The sequence below is a fragment of the Marmota marmota genome, unplaced genomic scaffold (genome assembly GCF_001458135.2).
Source record: "Marmota marmota marmota unplaced genomic scaffold, marMar, whole genome shotgun sequence".
NCBI classification, from domain to species: Eukaryota; Metazoa; Chordata; class Mammalia; order Rodentia; family Sciuridae; genus Marmota; species Marmota marmota.
In genome coordinates, this window is record NW_026000211.1 from 14,669,775 (window position 1) to 14,690,402 (window position 20,628).

Sequence of the window (20,628 nt, forward strand, 5' to 3'; positions counted from 1 at the left end):
GGAAGGGGGGGTGAGTGGGGGAAGACAGTAAAATGAATCAGACATAACATTACTATGTTCATATATGAATACATGACCAGTTTAATTCCACATCTTGTACAAACACAAAAATGGGAAATTATACTCAAATGTCATTCTACTGTCATGTATAATTATAAAAAACATTTAAAAAAAAAAACGTGATGATGGAAATAGTCTTTTAAAAAGGGTAGGTGTGGGGCTGGAGTTGTGGCTCAGTAGTAGAGCACTTGCCTAGCATGTGTGGGCACTAGGTTTTATTCTCAGTACTGCACATAAATAAATGAATAAAATAAAGGTCAACCAACATCCCCAAAAAATATTTTTTAAAAAGGGTGGGTGCAATTTTTTCATGTCTTTCAATAAACATCCCTTTAAATAACAAAGTTGAAAACTTTATTTCACACCATACACAAAAATTAATTCTAATTGGATCCCAGTACTAAATTTGAGACTGTAAATCTCTTAAAGGAAAACAGAAAATATACTTGACCTTGGGTTAGACAAAGTTTCTTATGTATCTCATCAAAAGCACAAGTAACAAAAATAAATTGGACTTTATCAAAATTTTAAAAATTTAAGCTTCAATTGAAAGTTAAGAAATTAAAAACGTACTACACAGAATGAGATAAAATATTTACAAATCAAATACCTGATATAGGTATCTTTTACAAGAACTTTTAAAACTCAACAATAAAAATACAAAGAAAATTAAAATTGGACTAAGTATTTGGATATTTCTCAAAAGTAGATAGACAATAAGTGTATGTAAAGATGTTCAATACAAATAATCATTAGGTGATCAAGAGGAATCAAAAAAATTTGGCAATTTTTTCTCAATGTTAAGCAATGATTTGTCATGTGACCTAGCACTACTACTGCAAGACATACATTAAAATAAGTGAAAACATGGCCACACAAAATGTTTTCCAAAATGAACAAAACTTGTGCACAGTAGCATTATTTACAATATCCATCAAGTTATAAATGGATAAAGATAAAGAGTATGTTCATACAATGGAATATTATTTGGCCATTAAAAACAATAAAGCACCCATTCATGTTACAATATAAATAAACCTTGAAATTCTGATGGTAAGTCAAGGAGGCCAGTCACAATAGACAATTGTATTCATATACAATGCATAGAATAGACAAATCTATAAATATGTAAAGAAGGCTTATGGCTTCCAAAAAATAGGGGAGTGGAAAATGAACTGTGAATATGAAGGAGCCCATTTTTTTTCTTTTTTTTGTGGGTGATGGTGGGGGGACAGTAAGGGATTGTTAATGAAAATGTTATAAAATTAGAAATAATGATTGTACAACTTTGTGAATATACTAAAAGCTACTGAAAATTCACATTTTAAAATTCACATTTTAAAAAGGTGAATTTTTTGGTATGCAGATATTCTCTAAGTAAAGCTGTTAGATTAAAAATTTGTTTCTGACAATTATAAAATAGCAAAAGAATTTTTTAATTTTTTAATTAAATAGATACTCTTTGAATGTCTACTTTTTAAAGTACAGTTCCAAATGAAAAGAAACACAATTCCTTAACTTGAAGAAAGAAAAACTCAAATGAATAAAGATGAGTTGGGCTACATTGCAGGCAAACTTAATGTCAAAAAGGAAAAATTTGATAGAATACAAAATATTCATAGAATGGAAAATACATAGACTATAATGAAATAGGTAGAAAAATAAATAAAATAGGAAACAGCAATTGGTGTGGTAGTGTAATCCAGAAACTCATGAGGAGGTTCAGGAAGGAGAATCGAAAGATCAAAACAAAACTCAGCAACTTAGGGAGGCCCTAAGCAACTTAGCAAGATCCTGTCTCAAAGTAAAAAAAAAAAAAATAATAATAATAATAAAATAAAATAAAAAGTGCTTGGGATATGGCTCAGTGATTAAGCCCCCCTGGGTCAAGTCTGTGGTACCAAAACAAAAAACAAAAAAGGAAACAAGTACAAATTAGTTTCTATAAATAGTGATTATGGAGTAAGCCCTGGGAAAGATGTTGTGTTTAATGTGTATGTTAATTGAAGTAAAAGATTTTGTTAGAGTCAGTGGAAGAAATGCCAGGCGGAAGAAAATGTACAAGAAAAGAGCCAGGAGCAGAGGAGCCAGGAAGTTTTACAAATGGTGGGTCTTTCAGCTTTGCTGAATTGTAGGCTCTTCTAGAGAGTATATTAATGAACTGGGGTCATATTATTGATGATCTTGGAAACCAAGATGAGATATATAGGCTTAATATGGAGACAATGCAGAATACTTCAAGTAGCAAATTTTATAGATTCAATCAAATGTAGGTGATATACTAGTACTTGGGCCATTAAGATGAATAAATTACAATTCCTGCCCTCAAAGGGCATGTTATTTGGTGAGGCAGAAAAGTAAATCTACATTTAGTATGTAATGTAATTTTTTTTTGCAATGTAAAATTTGCCAGAACAAATTATAATACTTTCATTGCAAAGGAAAACAACAAAATCCAGATCCAAAAAAATGTAAAATTCATAATGTCTGGCATCCAATTCAAAATTACCAGTTAATCAAAGAAGCAGGAAAATATGACTCATAATCAGGAGAAAAATTAACAGTACATTTAGGCAAGAAAGAGTAAGGAATTATCATAGAGAACATTAAAGTAACTATTATAAATGTACTTCATATACTCAAGAACACTGAGAAAAACACAAATGTGATATTTAGAAATAGAAGAAAACATAAAAGAGACTCAAATGGAAATTCTAAAGATGAATAATAAAATATATGAAAGAAAAAACACACTTGATAAGATTAACAGCAGATAATTGACTCCGGCAATATAGAATAAATGCAATCCAAATGAAAATACAGAGAGAAATAAGACAGATGAAAAACTAAGAGAGCATTGGGTTGTAGAACAACCTGATTATAAGTCACATAGGTGCAATTATAATAGGGTTCCAGAAAAGAAAGGGGGGCACAAAAATTTTTGCAGAAACGGCTACACTTTCTAAATTTGAAGAAAACCATATTCTCTTAAATCAAGTGAACATCATAAACTTAAAATAGAATAAACAGAACTATATAAAACCATACCAAGATGCAACATAACAAAATCACTGAATAATAAATATGAAGAGAAAAACTTAAAGCATTTAGAGAAAAAGATACATTGGGTGTGGTGGAAGAAATTTGAGAATGACAACAGACAGTCACTATGTGACAGAAAATATGAAAATACTTGGGAATCAACTTAATGAAAGAGATGAAAGACTTATGCAATGAAAACGAAGGAACCCTAAAGAAAGAAATCAAAGAAGACCTCAGAAGATGGAAATATCTATATTGCTCTTGGATAGGCAGAATTAATATTATCAAAATGGCCATACTATCAAAAGCACTATACAGATTTAATGCAATTCCAATCAAAATACTAATGAAATTCCTCATAGAAATAGAAAAAGCGATCATGAAATTCATCTGGAAAAACAAGAGATCCAGAATAGCTAAAGCAATCCTTAGCAAGAACAGTGAAGCAGGTGGCATCACAATACCAGATCTTAAACTGTACTACAGAGCAATAGTAACAAAAACAGCATGGTATTGGCACTAAAATAGATTTTTAGACCAATTGTACAGAGTAGAGGACACAGAGGCTAACCCACAAATTACAATTATCTTATATTAGACAAAGGTGCCAAAAACATACATTGGAGAAAAGATAGCTTCTTTGACAAATGGTGCTGGGAAAACTGGATATCCATACACAATAAAATGAAATTAAACCACTATCTCTCACCATGCAAAAAATTCAACTCAAGGATTTAGGAATTAAACCAGAAACGCTGTGTCTAATAGAAGAAAAAATGGACCCTAATCTCCATCATGTCGGATTAGGCCCCAAGTTCCTTAATAAGACTCCTATAGCATAAGAATTCAAATCAAGCATTAATCAATGGGATGGACTCCAACTAAAAAGTTCCTTCTTAGCAAAAGAAACAGTGAGGTGAATAGACAGCCTACATCTTGGGAGCAACTTTTTACTCCTCACACATCAGATAGAGCACTAATCTCTAGGGTATATAAAGAACTCAAAAATCTAAACACCAAAAAAACAAATAACCCAAATCAATAAATGGACCAAGAACCTGAACAAACACTTCTCAGAAAACTCTATACAAGCAATCAACAAATATATGAAAAAATACTCATCATCTTTGGCAATTAGAGAAATGCAAATCAAAACTACTCTGAGATTTCATCTCACTCCAGCAGAATGGCAACTATAGCCAATCCCAAAAAAACAAATGTTGAATGTTTTCTCTGATATAAGGAGGCTGATTCATAATGGGATAAGAAAAGGGAGCATGGGAGGAATAGATGAACTCTAGATAGGGCAGACTTGTTGGAGGGGAAGGGAGGGGGCATGGGGTTATAAATGATGGTGGAATGTGATGATCATTATTATTCAAAGTACATGTATAAAGACATGAATTTTGTGAATATATTTTGTATACAATGAGAGATATGAAAAATTGTGCTCTACATGTGTAATATGAATCATAATGCATTCTGCTATCCTATATAACAAATTACAATTAAAAACTTAAAAAGTCATCCCCCCCAAAAGAAATCTCTACAATGATGGAAATACCCTATAATTCTGAGCTGTCCAATATAGTAACTACTATCCACAAGGGCTATTGAACCTGTGAAATGCAAACAGCAAATATCTTGAATAGTAGAGTTATTTCATTTTAAAGTAAAAAAGTTACATGGTTAACTATCACTCGTTAAACTATAAAATGCTTCCTGTAGCTCATTCAACTCTGGAAAGCTTTATACCAGTATCACACAAAACTTTTTACTGTTAGAAAAGTAGAGACTTTTCAGTTATTCTTGACCCTAGTTCTCTTAGATCTTCCAATAAATGTGGAAATTTGCTTAACACACCACAATTTCTACAATAATAATAAAATACTAAAAATTAATAATAAAATAAAATAAAGACTTATATTTCTAGATAAATGGAATCTAATAGAATTCTTACCAGCAGATTTGTACTATAAAAGCTATTAATGGATGCTTATCAGTCAAAAGAAAAATGACAAAAGACAGAAATTTGGATATACATAGAAGAAGAATCATAGCAATGGTACATAGGTCAATAGAAAACAAACTTTTTCTTTATTTTAATGTTTTTGGAAGAAACTGACTCTTTAAAACACAGTAATGATGCATCTCAGATTTCATAACATACATAAAAATACAAGGGATCACCACACCAGCACACAGGGCAGGAGCGAGGATTGGAGGTACTTCTGCAAGGTTCTTACATGATGGGTGAAGTGGCACAATGTTATGTTAAGTAGTCTGTGAATGTTTAAGGATGAATACTGTAAACCATGTGCAACCACAGAAAAGGCATAAAGGAAAGAACCATAGCTAATAAGCCAATAATAAATACAAAATGAAATATTAGAAACACTTATATAACCCAAATTAAGGCATGGAAGAAAACATTACAGGAAACAGACTATCCAGGCACATGAAAAAATAAATAAATTGGTGCTTTTTATGCTATCATGCCAATAATTATATTAAATATAAATATCTTTTATGAATTAGGAATATATAGATAAAATATATAAATCAAAGTAAATTCCAATTGAAAGTCAGAGATAAACAGATTGTATACAAATATAACAGCTAACTATATGGTGTATACAACAAATCTATAAGTCTAATCATATTAATGCAAAAGACTGAACACTTTCACCCTCAGATCAGGAACAACCCAGATTGTCTACTCTCTGTCTCTAGTCAGATTCACAGTGTAGCTTCAGACTGCTAACGAGAAGTAAAAGCTGTATTATTCACAGCAAGATTTTCTATTTGGTTATTGATGAAATTTACAAAATAACTCATAGAACTAATAAGTGATTTTGTAAGTGCTCCAGAATACAGAGTATGTAAATACCAAGGAAGCCTATGTATTAACATCAAACAATTTGATAGTAAAATTTATAAAACAGTGCCATTAAAATAGCATCAAATTCTGCAAAACATGTCAGGATAAATGGAACAAAATATATGTAACATCTTTATACTGCAAACTGCAAAACACTGCTAAATGAAGACTTATTTATTCATTAAATAAATGAAGAGATACCATGATCAGACACTCAATATTGCTGATTTATATTTTCAATTCTATTCCAATCAAAATTCCAACAAGTTTTGAAGTTAAATCACATTGTAAAATATGTGACAACATATGTGAAATAGAATAGCTCAAAGAAATTTTCAAAACTAAAACAAAGTGGAAGGCTCTCTAGTATATTCTTTTAAGATTTACTATAAAGCTATATAGTAACTAAGAAAACATGTGAGGTTGTCATAAATGTAAGGATGATCAATGGAACAGAATAGTTTATAAATAGACTCATTCTTACATGGCCAACTGAGTTTTGGCAAAGAGTCACAGATAATTTAGTGAGGAAAGTATATACTTTTCCACATGTGATGAGGAATAACTGGATATTCATATGTAAAAATGTGATGCTCCCTTTAGACCATTGACAAAAAGTCACTGAATATGAATCAGAAATTTGACTGTAAAAACCAAAATTACATATATAGCTTCTAAAAGAAGATATAGGAAAAATTGTGACTATATGAGGATTTTTTAGATAAGATACAAAACCCCAAATCATATAAAAATCAATAAACTATATTTAATTAGAATTTTTAAAGTTATATTTCTTAAAAACACTCTTAGAAAATGAAAGGCAAGTCACGAACTGGGGAGAAAGTATTTGCAGCACACATATTTGATAAAAGATTCATCTAGAATATACAAAACACTCAATAATTGGACAAATAATTATATTCTTCAAATGGGCAAAATATCTGAATGGAAACTTTATAAGTTATCTCAATAACCAATTATCCCAATAACCAAACTATAATGAGATACCATTCTTAAACCCCTAGGTGGCTAAAGTAAAAAATACTGGTAATACCAAATTTTGGTGAAAATGAAAATTTCATATATCACTCATAAATTTGAAAGTGATAGAAAATTTAAAAAATAATTGGATAGTTACTTAAAATTAATACACATTTAGAACAAGACACAAGAATCCCACTTTCCAGGTATTTTACCAGGAGAAATAAAATATACTGATATTTTCCTAGCATCTATATTCAAAATAACTAAACACTGGCCCATTTGGGTTACAACTTGAAAGTCCATCCATTGGCACCAGTAAATAAATGAAATATACACATTCAATGAAACAAGGCTCAGTAATCTCAAAGAAATGAATTATATACACATATAACAAGGGGAGAAAAATTTGACGTTAAGATTACATTTTATAGGGACAATGCATCAGATGGTTTGGAATGGTGAGGAATTGGGTGGAAAGTCTCAAATTGAAGTTGGATCAGCAGGGAGAACATGCAAAGTCTGTACATTCAATGACTGAGTCTACTGCTATGTGTAACTGTGTAGAGCTGTCTAGTTTTTTTCAAAAAATATGACTATTTTATGGCAATAAAGGAGAATATCTCATCCAAGTAGTTTACAGTGATGATGTATTGCATCTGTTAGTGATAGAGTTATAATAATGGACTACTTGGGCAGATTTGGGGTTTAATATGCAAATTATGATCTAAAATATCTATATTTTAGAAAGCAAAACAACTGACTTTATTAAAAGTGAAAAATCTTTTATAGATCAGTTTTTTTCCCTCCTCTGATCAGCAGAAACATTCTATCTTATGTAACAAATTTAGGTATGCTACTTTTCTCCAACCCTCATTTCAGATTCTTTTGTGAGTATTGAGAATAATATGATATCTTGATTTTTTTAAGCTAACACTACATATGAGGATATGGACTTACAAGATTAGAAATTATTATTCCTTTTTATAACCAAATATTTGCTGTTCAATAGGATTGATTTTAGGATGCGTTATAATGCAAGCCTCACTATTTCTTTTAAAAAATTTGCTTTAACAGAAAAGCTAGTAGAACACATACAGTATTGAGCAATGTATGTGAATACTTAATTTTAAATTTATTTTTTTTTCTTTTTTTTAAATTTATTTATTTTTTATTTTTTTTTAATTTTTTATTGTTGGTTGTTCAAAACATTACAAATTTCTTGATATATCATATTTCACACTTTGATTCAAGTGGGTTATGAACTCCCATTTTTACCCCATATACAGATTGCAGAATTACATCAGTTACACATCCATTGATTTACATATTGCCATACTAGTGTCTGTTGTGTTCTGCTGCCTTTCCTATCCTCTACTATCCCCCCTCCCCTCCCCTCCCCTCCCCTCTTCTCTCTCTACCCCCTCTACTGTCATTCATTTCTCCCCCTTGTATTATTTTTCCCTTTCCCCTCACTTCCTCTTGTATGTACTTTTGTATAACCCTGAGGGTCTCCTTCCATTTCCATGCAATTTCCCTTCTCTCTCCCTTTCCCTCCCACCTCTCATCCCTGTTTAATGTTAATCTTCTTCTCCTGCTCTTCTTCCCTACTCTGTTCTTAGTTACTCTCCTTATATCAAAGAAGACATTTGGCATTTGTTTTTTAGGGATTGGCTAGCTTCACTTAGCATAATGTGCTCTAATGCCAGGGGCCTAAGCTTAATTTTAAATTTAAAAGCAAGCTCTGCTGTGGTTCTAGGAAATCTAAATAAATGTGGCTTTTTACTTCTGTTCACACAGTATGTCAACACTGGAATTTATACCTAGAATCAGGTATTTCTTAGGTATAAACTTTTAAAAATATTAAGTCATTTGAATATATTATCTGTACAGTATATTAAAATGTGAAAACATTAAATTTAATTTTTATTTTAGAATCCTTATGCTTGATTTTTTCCCTTTGTAATAGAGTCTTTTTTGAGTAACTGACTTCTTTATTTTGAATATAACTGTAGTGTCATATATAGAGTATCTACCATGTCTTCCCACAGAGAGAAAAATCAATGAAAATAGCATGAGGATCCCCAGTAAGCCTGTTTTTGATGAATTATGTCCTTAAAGATATACCCTGTATGTGGTTCAAAATGTATTGATTAGTAACAACTGTTTCTGTAATATCAATAATTCACTATTCTCTTGAACTTCCCCTGAAGTGACAGGGTTTAATCGAGAGAGCCCTGAACAATAAATTGACTATCAAGAAGGAGACAGAATAATGAAGTTGGCTCAAACTTCCAAAATAAATACTAATTTTAAACTAGAGGAAAACATATTGATGTCTCTGTTTGCAGTGTCTTTTTTTTGATTTGTATCTTTCATAATAAGCTGCTTCCAGGGATTATTATATCAAGTTAAAGTTCCTAGAGAGCCACTCAGCATTTACTTTTCTATATGCTATTGAATAATAAGAAGTTAAAAATAGATAATATGTTAAAAGAACATTTCCACTATTTTGAAATCAGCTTTTCTCTAATGTAAAACATTAGCTTCTAAGAAATTCTTCCTACAAGGCTTAATTTACTTTATTCTTGCAGTATTTTATTTTATCACCAATTAAATTATAGAAAAACAACAAATCCAACCATTATATACAAGTATAATGCACCAAAAATATGGGAAAAATTATAGATGAAACTCCAATAATTCTAAAGTCTTACTCCAGAGGAAGAATACTCTCATATGAATGTTGTCTATTAGATGTGATTTAGTCTTTTTACTAACTCTTTGATAACAAATAAATTACCCAAATGCAAGAGATGAGCTATATGAAGTCATTTTTTTCAAAATGTCTACAATCCTATTATTAGCTCTTCATTAAATTTCTTATTCAGAAAATTCAGATAATATAGTCTTGTGATTTTATAATCTTAAAATTTTCTAATGCCTAATTCATCAAAATATTTCCTAAAATACTTTAAATAGAAACTTTGAACAATCTTAGACCTTTTAATTTCCACTCTAAAAACATAATTTATATAACCATATCAATAGCCTTCAATTGAAAATATAATTATGTGGCAATAAATAATCTCAGCACTAGCAATACTTACATGTTCTATCAACAAACTATCATTTTTTCATCTGCTTAGTTTATTATAATAGAAGTTTTGCTATATTTGGAGATTTGCTCTATTAGCTTAGAATTTTACCACCCTCTTTTTCAGTTTAAAAGCTTCCAAAGAAAATGACAATCTCTGACAAAATTTGTTTTAGCAGTCTGAATTTTCTCAAACCTCATAAATCATTTGCTCATTCGTCAGTTTTAACTCCTAACTGTTCTATCCATGTTATGTCAACATTAGAACAAATCAGTTAAGACCTTGCAATGAACAGGTTAATGGTCCAGGGCTTTCTAGATAATCCAAAACTGAATTGAGATTTCATACATCAATGATCAGAATACTTGCTTTGGCATTTGAAGGAATTCAGCCTCAGCTTTGTCACTTAACAGCAATGTTCTTTTTTTTTTTTTTTTGAACTAAGTTAACATTTCTCAGTACCTGTTTTTACAATATGAAATTTGAAAACAATAGTTAATCACGATTAAATGAGATGTTATACATAACATCCAGAGGATTTTTGTTGTTGTTGTTAAAGAAACATGTTTAGTAAAAGTTCTCTGCTTCCCCCCTTTCTTTTAGAATATAAGAACAATAGTTTGTATCACTGTTATCTCTGATTTTTATTGTTAGGAATTCCCCCAATCCCATAATCTCTTTTACTTAATGCTTTTGGTTAAAAAAAAAAAAAAACCTGTCATTAATATAAAAAGAAATGTTAAGTCCACTAGTTTTAGACTTTTGAGCTATATTTTTCTACTGAGCTCTTACAAATGCGTGAATACAAATTGCAAAAATGATCTACACCTCTACCACTTACAATACTTTGTCCCTTCAGATCAGCACCAATTTTATCTAGATTGTATGGTGGCAACTGGATGTTATTTAACTATATACCTAAAGGGCTGAAGTTTTGCTCATGTAGTTAATTTCCAATGGGCATGACATCTTAAAAAAACGATTCATTTAAATAATAATCCAATTATTAAACTTTCAAATACTAAGTCTTTTAAATATGTTTCTATGGGATTTAATGTTTTATAAACCTTTGCCAAATGTTATTCAAATATCTTTTTATCACATTTGAAATATTGCCAGATTAAGACCTCTGCGCAGCACGCATCGTGTGAGGATGTTAGAACTTTCATCACTTCTAAGACTGATTGTTGTAATTCATAATTATATCTCCTCTAGCCAACTACACCAGAAAACAGTGCTGAAAGTGGATGAAGAAAAGAAACCTCACCCTCCTGCTCAAACTAGATTAACATAACACGCTACCAAGTCTCCTTCATTGCTTTCTACCTAATACTTATAGGAAAAACAAAACAAAACAAAACTCTATCTTTTAATAACATATGTTCCTTTTTAAACCATTTTAAATTAAATATTGCTTAGCACCTACATTGATGCAGGTTTTATTTTAGATGATGGAGATATTGTTAAGTGTTATGATGTTTGAATGTGAAGGGTCCTCTAAAAGCTCATGTGTAAAATAATCCAAAAAGACTTAGAGGTGAAATGATTGGGTTATGAGAGTCTTAACCTAATTAGTTAATCAATCCCTTAAGGCAGGTAGGGCGTGGCTGGAGGAGGTGGGTCATTGGGGCCCTGCCTTTGGGATTTATATTTTGTTTTTGTTGAGTGGATTTTCTCTCTCTCTCTCTCTCTATCTATCTCTCTCTCTCTCTCTCTCTCTCTCTCTTTCTCTCTCTCTCTTCTCCTTCCTTGTGTTACATTCCCAGATGCTTTCCTCCACCATACCTTCCACCATGATATTCCACTTTGCCTTGAGTCCCAAGAAATGGAGTTGGCCTTCTATAGACTGAGACCTCTGAAACCATAAGCCCCTAAATAAAGTTTTCCTCCTCTAATTGTTCTTGTCAAGTCTTTTGGTCATCACAGCCAAAAAGCTGAATAAAGCAACAAGTTCACCTACTCACTATCTAGAGATTGGACAGAGGATAATTTTGGGACTGGAAGATACATGAGCTAAATTAAAATGAAGATGCCAGTCCTATTAAAGCAAGGAGTACCTTGAAGGTATCTCAGAATATGTATGTCTTGGAACAGAAGAAAATATGGTTTACTTCAGAAAGTCTTTTTGAATGATTTGAGCTTATACTATTAATATATGAGATGCATGACAAATTAATAATAACAGCAATTTCATTTGTATCCACTTATTAAATATCTGACGTGTGACAGGTAATACCATCCTGGTAATGCCAGCTAGAAAGTACCATAGTGGTAGAGCCACATTCCAAACCCAGGAACCTCTAATCACTGTGCCAAAAGATCTTCTGTGTGATTCTACTAAAACTTGAAATCCTCCCATGGTGGTCAAGGGGGTTAGTGGAAAACTTGATTCTCATAATAAATTCAGGCATCTCTATGAGACTAATGGGGGCAGTGAGGTGAACTGAAGACTTTGCTTTTTCTTTCCAAACCATGCAACATAGACAGATATGGAGGAAAACCAAGACAGTACTATTTATGAAAGAGCCATGCTCTGCCTACTGCTTCACATCATTCACATTCATCCCTTTATTCCCTTTGGGAGAGGAGAGATATTATTTGCATCTTATGCTGTCTAATTATGCCTCCATGGAACATTTCTCTTTCTACCAACTACTATGGAATTCTTAATTAATTTAATATTTTGACAACTGGCTCTTCCCATACCAACCACTGCTGTCATTGGATGGTGTAATTTGGCCTTTTGATATTTTGATAGCAATATTTTTGCTGATCCTTTTCTACATTCCACCTTAGCCACCCACTCTCAGTGTCACAAAACAAATGTCAATATCAACTCCACTTATAAATATTAAGACTTCATTCTATCTCATCCCAAGCTGCTTGTCTACCTAGCCCATTGGCTCATTTTCACTAACTATTCTTTGACTCCACTAGGACCTTTACACCAGGTCCTTTCTTTGATTTGTGTCCCATCCTGTTTGCTGTCCATGTCAAACACTCTGTTTTCACCATCTAGTTTCCATGTTTTTCTCATGCCCTTTCATTTCTTACTCACCTACTTGGAGAATTCCCATCCTAGATTAATACAACTGAGTTTTCCTGCTAAAACTCTTCTGCAAAAATCAAGTAGCCTTCTCAATATTCATATTGTCCAACATTACTAAAAACCAGTCTTCTCAGTGCCTGTTTTCAGTTGTTACTCTTTTCCTTTCAATGCATGATTTCAAACATTCTTTATTCAGCTCAGCCCTCTGACTCCACCTTTTACCATGACTCTTAACATTTCATATACCAAATCCTTTAATCTGCCATCAAACTAATAAAGTCCTTTAGTATTAGTATGGATCCTTTCTTCCCCTTCTGACAATAGAAGAGATATCCCCTTTCCTTTTAAGGACCATATTGTATGCTGAATTCCATGTCTTCCTATTTTCTCAGGAATTTTACACTATCATTTAAAAATGACCTATTTGCTTTACATGTGTCCCCATTTGCATTCCTATTCATCTCTTCATTTTCCAAGTTCAATGTGAAAAGGGTTGTCTGCATTTGTCGATCCTATTTCTTCTTGTATCATTTATAGAACAAACTTGTTCAATATGGATTTTGCTCCAGTATTCTATCAAAACTCTGTTGCAAATGCTGCCAATGATGTCCTTGCTGTTTAGTTCAAGAGATACTTCTTAATCTTCATCTTACTTTGTTGAAACAGTGTCTTCTTCTCTTGGTCTTCATGATGCTTCTAGCTTCCATGTTTTTCTCCTACCAATCAGTCTCTTCCTTCTCAGCCTCTTTTGCAGTCATTCCTTCACTATCTGATCACTAAAGCTGGGAATCCTTCTTGATGCTGTCTGTTCAGGTCTTTGGTTTGTTATCTTCCTATGTTCTCTCCTCAAGCAATCCTATCCACCATCATGGCTTCGATTACTATCTAAAAGTCAGTAACTCCATTGGCCCTTCCTTTCTTCATCTTTAATCCCTCCAGTCCATTCCCTTTCTGAGTCAACAGTAGAATCTATATATTTGTCTCTATCTCCTCAGATCCTTACATCTTCACATTTTTCTCCTCCCTGGTACAAAAGTTTCCAAACTGTTTTTTTTTTTTACCAAATCCTCTTCTTTCCATAACTATTCTGTTCACACATCAACCACAGGAATGATTTTTAATGGAAATCTTACTTTATCACTCTCCTGCCTAAAGACCTCCAGTGGTTTTTCATTACACTTAGAAGAAAGATCGAATTTCCATAATGGGGTCAATACGACACTGTGTGTCCTGTCCTTTACTTACTGAATCAGTATGATCTTTTTCTATTTTCTTCTCTTCTTGCTGCCCATGCTTTACACATGCTGAGTTCCCTTTAGTTCCATGAGCATGCCAGGTAGTTCTCCACTCTAGGAACTTTGTCCCTGCTCTTTCTGCTGCCTCAATTCCGTACTCTTCCTTGCATTGCTAGGAAGCTTTAAGGCTGCTTAAATAGTCCATCTTCTATGTGCTCCTTCTTCTTCCTCCTCTATGACAATAGAAACTTTGCCTGTTACAGGTGAACTTTGGTAAAATCTTTGTGTTGTATTTCTAACATCATTCAGAATGACTTGTAATGATAGCAGAGTGTAGGTGTTAACGTCATAATCCCCGACACCTAGCAACAAAATTCTTGGTGCATAAATATTTGTTAAGTGGAAGAATGCTGCTTACATTAAACTTCTTTAACTAAAGACTAAAATTACTTTTCTTAAGTGTTTCTTTTGTTGCCATTATTCAGATTAATTATAGCTTATAACTGAAAAATTATTACAGTGGCATATTCAAAGAGATTTTCATTCTTTTCAATGACACCACATATTATGGAAATATTAGTTCTAGAATCATGCATCTAGACTTAAGAATAAAGATTCAAGAGGCGCATTTTGATGTTTTCTATGCTTTCTACTGAGGAAGGTTGTCAAAACATGGAATGAAATTTAAATGATAATAGAAGAATAGAGGAATGAGAAACTGGTGTCATATGCACAATTCAGTTCACATCCCGCATTAGATGCTCAAACATCTGGGTATGCAAGGTAATTCTGAATTGCACAGTACCTCTTTTTCCCATAGCAAATTATCATGTTCCAGAAGACAATAAAATGGGGAAAAGAACAGCTGCTCTTTTTTTTTGTTAAATATCTTTCTGTCTCTAGAATAAAAGTGATTGTGTTTCTTTGAGAGTGGTTTCATTTCTGAAAAATTGTCAGAAGGTGTTTGCAGTGAATATTGTTCAGGTACTGACTCAAAAAATGTTATTATAAAATATAAATATCACTGTATGTATTGATTATAGCATTTATAAAAATGATTATAAATGTTGGTATGTGGACATCATCAGACAGAACAGATATATGCCAGAATATAGTTATTAAGAGATAAGTTTTGTCTGTGCTAAGAAGTTTCTCACCATTTCATTGATTAATGTAATATTCTCTAAGCAAATGAGAAAACTATTTTAATACAACATTTCTTCTACATATTAGTTAGGAGCTCAATGATGACAATTGACTTAAAATATTCAAAATGACATTAGTTACATATTTCTATTAATTGTGTTTTTATATAATGCATTTACCTGAAAAATGTACCATCTCACTTTGCTCCGAAAAAACAAAAAGGTCCCTTTGTTTTCTGTAATTTTTGCAAAACCTGACAAGTGTTTTTAAATGAAACAATGCAAAGACTTGGATTTTGTGATCAAACTACCAAGTAAGATTAATCCTTTCATTAATTAAACGGTTTTTCTAAATTTCAACTTTACTTTTGTTGAAATATAACTTATCTAGTTTTTATTACTCATTTTTCTCCCGCTATTTTTTAAAATAGGTTTTAAATAGTTAGGTTGCTCAAATTACCTATCTCCAAAGTCATGTCTATTCCATGCTGACAGACAGGAGCCTCATCTCAGGAAGATGTCTCAAAGTGTGTGTTTAGTTCAGCTTAAATCACCAGCAATATTGAAAACTGATATATAGCACACACCTTAATGACAGCAGAAAAACTACCTTCTCTTTATTTGCCAAAGCATTCATGCTCTTAATTTCATGGGGGTATTTTTAGTTTCTAGTAATTTGGAAAAAAGGTGACAGGTGACAAAGTCAGAAAATAAAGTGCAACAATATGGTGTAAAACTCTAGCTATATATAATACCTATGAAATGTATAGGAAAGTGCATTTCCATTCCAATAACACCTGTGACATTTAGACATACTATGGAATTTCTACTTTCAGTCTTTGCCTGTGTCATATGCTGGAATTAGTTCTCTCTAAATATAGTCAGAGACCTTAAAATAGTTGAGCACTCAGAGGGTATATGGTGTAGCAAATCATAAATTTGCATGCTTTTCTGCTTTTTATAATTCTTGTTTATAAAGTGGTCAATAAAATTATAATTATATTTTCAAAAAACTTAGAAAATTCCAAACCAAAAAAAACCACTAAATTACCACAATAAAAAAGGAAAATTGAAGCTTTATAAAACCATCTTTACAATATGTTTGTAATGATTATATGCCGCAGTCTGGCTGGGCACAAAATCACGAGCCACCACACAGCTTGTAGATTCAAACAGCAACTCTTTATTCCCGAACTCACACCAGCCGTCTACAATCACGTTCTGGGGAAATCCACGTTCTCTGCCCAAATCCACACGCACTGGGCTTCTGTCTCCCAAAAAATACTGTCTGAATCCCGTGAGAACTCAAGGGGAACTCAGGAAGCAGGATATGCCCTATTCCCAGCAGGAATAACCTTAAACCTAGAACCACCCTAAACCTGGATTATCCTAAACCGGGAACACCCTAAACCCGGATCCGCCCTGGTCCTTGAGCAAGGTCACCTTAGATGCAATGTCACTGCAAAATGTCCTATTTCCATGAGTCCTTCCACTAAGCAACATGGGGTACGCTGGCAAGGAAATTGTCATACCTACTTGGCTAATGGCTCCCAGCAATTATACCCAATAATAGCCTAACAATAAAAATTAAATTCACATATGTCTTCTGACATAAACTTGCTTTTATGTAGTTTAATAACACTTACTCATTAACACAGCAAATATCCTTGATTTCCATTTACCGATCTTACTAGCATACAACAGAATTTCATCCACATAGTTCACTACACACTTGTTATAGATTTTTTTTCTTGACAACATTTATCTTTCCTGCTCTATGAACCAACCTATTTTACATTTTCTGCCTCTTAAAAAATTCTCATAAATAATTACTGGCTTTCAAAGGCTGTTGGCAACTGGACACTTGGTAATTGCTAGTTTTAACCGATATTTAAAGAAATATGATGATAAGAACCAAGAGTTTAAAAGAGCCATTTTTCTTTCTTTCTTCCTTTTTCTTTTTGAGATAGTTTGCATCTGTGGCATTGCACAACTGCAGGCTCAAAAACAGGAAGCTAGATATCATCAATTTATAGACAAGCTATGGCTGTAGGTAGGGTGCAGAACAAATATGAAGAGAGAAGGTAGTTGACAGTTTCTTAGATTTTTTTTTTTTTGACTGAAAGAATAACAGGATCAACCATATCATCTGAAAACAAGTTCATGCAGAAGATTTGATTCTCCAAGTTCCTGGCCTCACACAGACACTCACCAATGTTGGATATCCCTTGTGGCACGTCTGAGCTCCAGCTACCAGCAATCTCAGTATGTTGTGCCCAGGACACCTGATCCTGCCAAGGTGAAGAATGGTGGCCACCTAGCCTATGGGACTCTTCTTAAACAACAGCTTTTCACCTGTAAAGAGAAGGATATTCCTTATACACGGACCAACAAATCAATGCAATGTAAAAGATTAAGGTGCATATATAAGTTGAATGGTTATTGGTAATCCTTAAGTTTGCGCATTCATAATTACATGTTTTTTTTTTTTCTGGAGAAGAGGAATATGTAGCTAAATTTGATAAAACTGTACATTTGTAGGTATACAATATTCACCAAAGATGTAGATAAAATACTGAAAACATATGGTTGGCTATAGTTTAGTAGCAGATCCATCAAGACTCTGGTTCTCATCCTGTTGGCACAGGATTTAATTTTGTTAGGATATTCACATTATAGTGCTCAAGTCTAGTGTGATAATGAGTTTGGGTATATCTAGCCTGTTCACTTTATAATAACACATTATGGATTCTGGTAGAAACGAGAAGAAAATTCAACAGTATGTAAAGGATTTTCCTTTTTCAAATGATAGGTTATGTTATTACTTCCACAACTGCTGGGAAAGTCTCTCTCCCCATTCCTTGTATTTTTTTCCATGTTATACTTCATTAGTACAACAGTCTATACAACGTATATCCTTTCTTCCATCTGCCACATAGAAGATAAAATGACTTATTTGATTGATTATGAGTTTCCCAAATAACTTCAATGCTTAGACTATTCTCTTCCTTTCTCTTTCTCCTGGAAGCTACCCTCAGAAAACACATGTTCTTTATTTTTTTTTCCCTATATGCCAAAAAAATGTTCAGAGGCAGGTATACCCATGATGGACAGGGGTAGTGGGTAGGGGTGGTGGCCATAGTTGGATGTGGAAATTAAATGAAGGAGAGCACAAATGGTGGTCAGTGTCTGGTGCCACAACCATGGTCCCATATCTCCTATCTACCTCTCCCACTTAATCTTTTTCATACTATGCTAACATACATCATCACATTCCAACCAAAATGGTCTTCTTCCACTTCTTAGAGTGCACTGTATTCTTTATCACATTTGGATCTTTACATTGACTTCTTTTCCCAGGAATGCTCTTTGCATTTATTTTTACATGGCTGTTTTCACCTTGTAGTTTTGATTCGAATGCCACCACGTCAATGAGTCCTTTACATCACCCTACCAAAACACCCACTCTGTCTCCATTATGATATGACAGTCCTCTCTTCCTTTCCTACATACCTAACTCAATATCATTATATTGTGGTCATTTTGTTGTTTTTGTTTTGGACTCTAAACTCCACAAAGACAGGGATCATGGCGGTTTTATTCATTACTACTCCATAGTAAGTATTTATTCAACATTTCTAGAATAAATGATTAAAATATTCAAATTTAAAGTTATATTATTTCTTGGAAACAATAAGAGAGATACAGGGGTTTAAGGTCATCATGAAATGTCTTCGGCATGAGAGTATAGTATTGAAATGATGCTATCTTCAGAAGTTAAACAAAATAATACCCAGAAAAAAAATGAGAAATGTTTCTCTGTGTCATATGTCCACTTATAATAAAAAAATAAGAGATGGTATATGAAATTTATCAGCATGCACTTGAGAAACTTCACACAAAGCTGAAGCAGTAAGATCATAAGTTGGAGGTTAGCCTGGGAAACTTAGTAATACCCTGACTCACAATAAAAGAGAGCTGGGGATGTAGTTCACCAATAGAACTAACCTGGGTTCAATCCCCAGTAACACACACAAACACACACACACACACACACCAAATGTTTTCATAGAATACACAATATTAATTGAGTATTATTGATAAATTCTATCACTAAAGCCATTCTCTAAGGTATACTAAATAACTGCATAGAACAGAGAGCAGCTGATTTCAGCATGTTCTGGTGTGCTGTATGTGGAGTCAACATAAACCTACCCAAAAGAATTAAGAAATAAAATCCTCTGCATGGTTTGCCTTGCAACTTGTTTTCATGGTGGCCTTAACTGTGATCATGGCAACAGCCATGAAGACCCCAGCTCTAGCACCAACAGTGCTTGACAACCACAAAGGAGGAAACAAAAACATGATTCTTTACACATCATGAGATAATAGGTTTTGGTCAACACAATTTACTTTGCAGATGAGTTTTTAGTAATTACATTTACCAAGGAGTGTTTCCTCTGCTTATGATCAATTTTGTATCCTCTTGCAAACCCTCTACTAACAGGAAAAATACAATGGCAAACAGAGATTCTGAAAACAAATACTATCTGAAACATTATTGTGGAAACTAAAATTAAATGAGAAGAAGAGAACTACATTATCTGTTGAGGGCATGGGCCAATCTCAGAAGATCCAGCCTCAGATTTCAGGCTTTCCAGGGCCACTGTCAAACCTAGTTCAGGTTGGGCATCTCGATGGCACCAGACTGGCCCTGATCAAAATGAAATATCAGGCTAATCTAGACAGGAAGGTTGGTGAACTGACCAAAATCAGGTTGAACCCTGCCTTGGAGGACCAGAATTTAAGAAGGAGATTCAGATGCAAGGGTTAAGAAGCTACTACCAAGGAGCCACACAGCTGTATCCTATATATTTTAGCCTCTGGGTCCAGTTAGTTTTAATGTATGACATGACAGAGGGGGCTCATGCTTGAAGGAAGGGAAATTACACCCTATGATAGTCTTGAGATCTTGGAGTGCAGCTCTCAGCACATGCCTAAAGAATGCTAAAGGAAATCATGGTTGTACCAATAGTTCATATCTTACAGACACTTACATTTTGAAGAATACTAGTCAAGTTACTATATATATATATATATATATATATATATATATATATATATATATATATATAAA

At 33.0% G+C, this 20,628-nt stretch overlaps 1 protein-coding gene across 5 annotated transcripts in view; it reads right to left on the reverse strand.

Annotated features, from left to right (window-relative positions):
- The window catches only part of Tenm3 (teneurin transmembrane protein 3), a 2,471,519-nt gene that overhangs the window by 1,225,687 nt on the left and 1,225,204 nt on the right, over positions 1-20,628 (reverse strand). For all 5 annotated transcript variants that reach the window (XM_048791931.1, XM_048791932.1, XM_048791930.1 and 2 more), the window contains exon 6: positions 17,704-17,846. The gene's annotated coding sequence lies outside the window, so the exon portion shown is untranslated. The remainder of the gene's footprint in view (positions 1-17,703; positions 17,847-20,628) is intronic.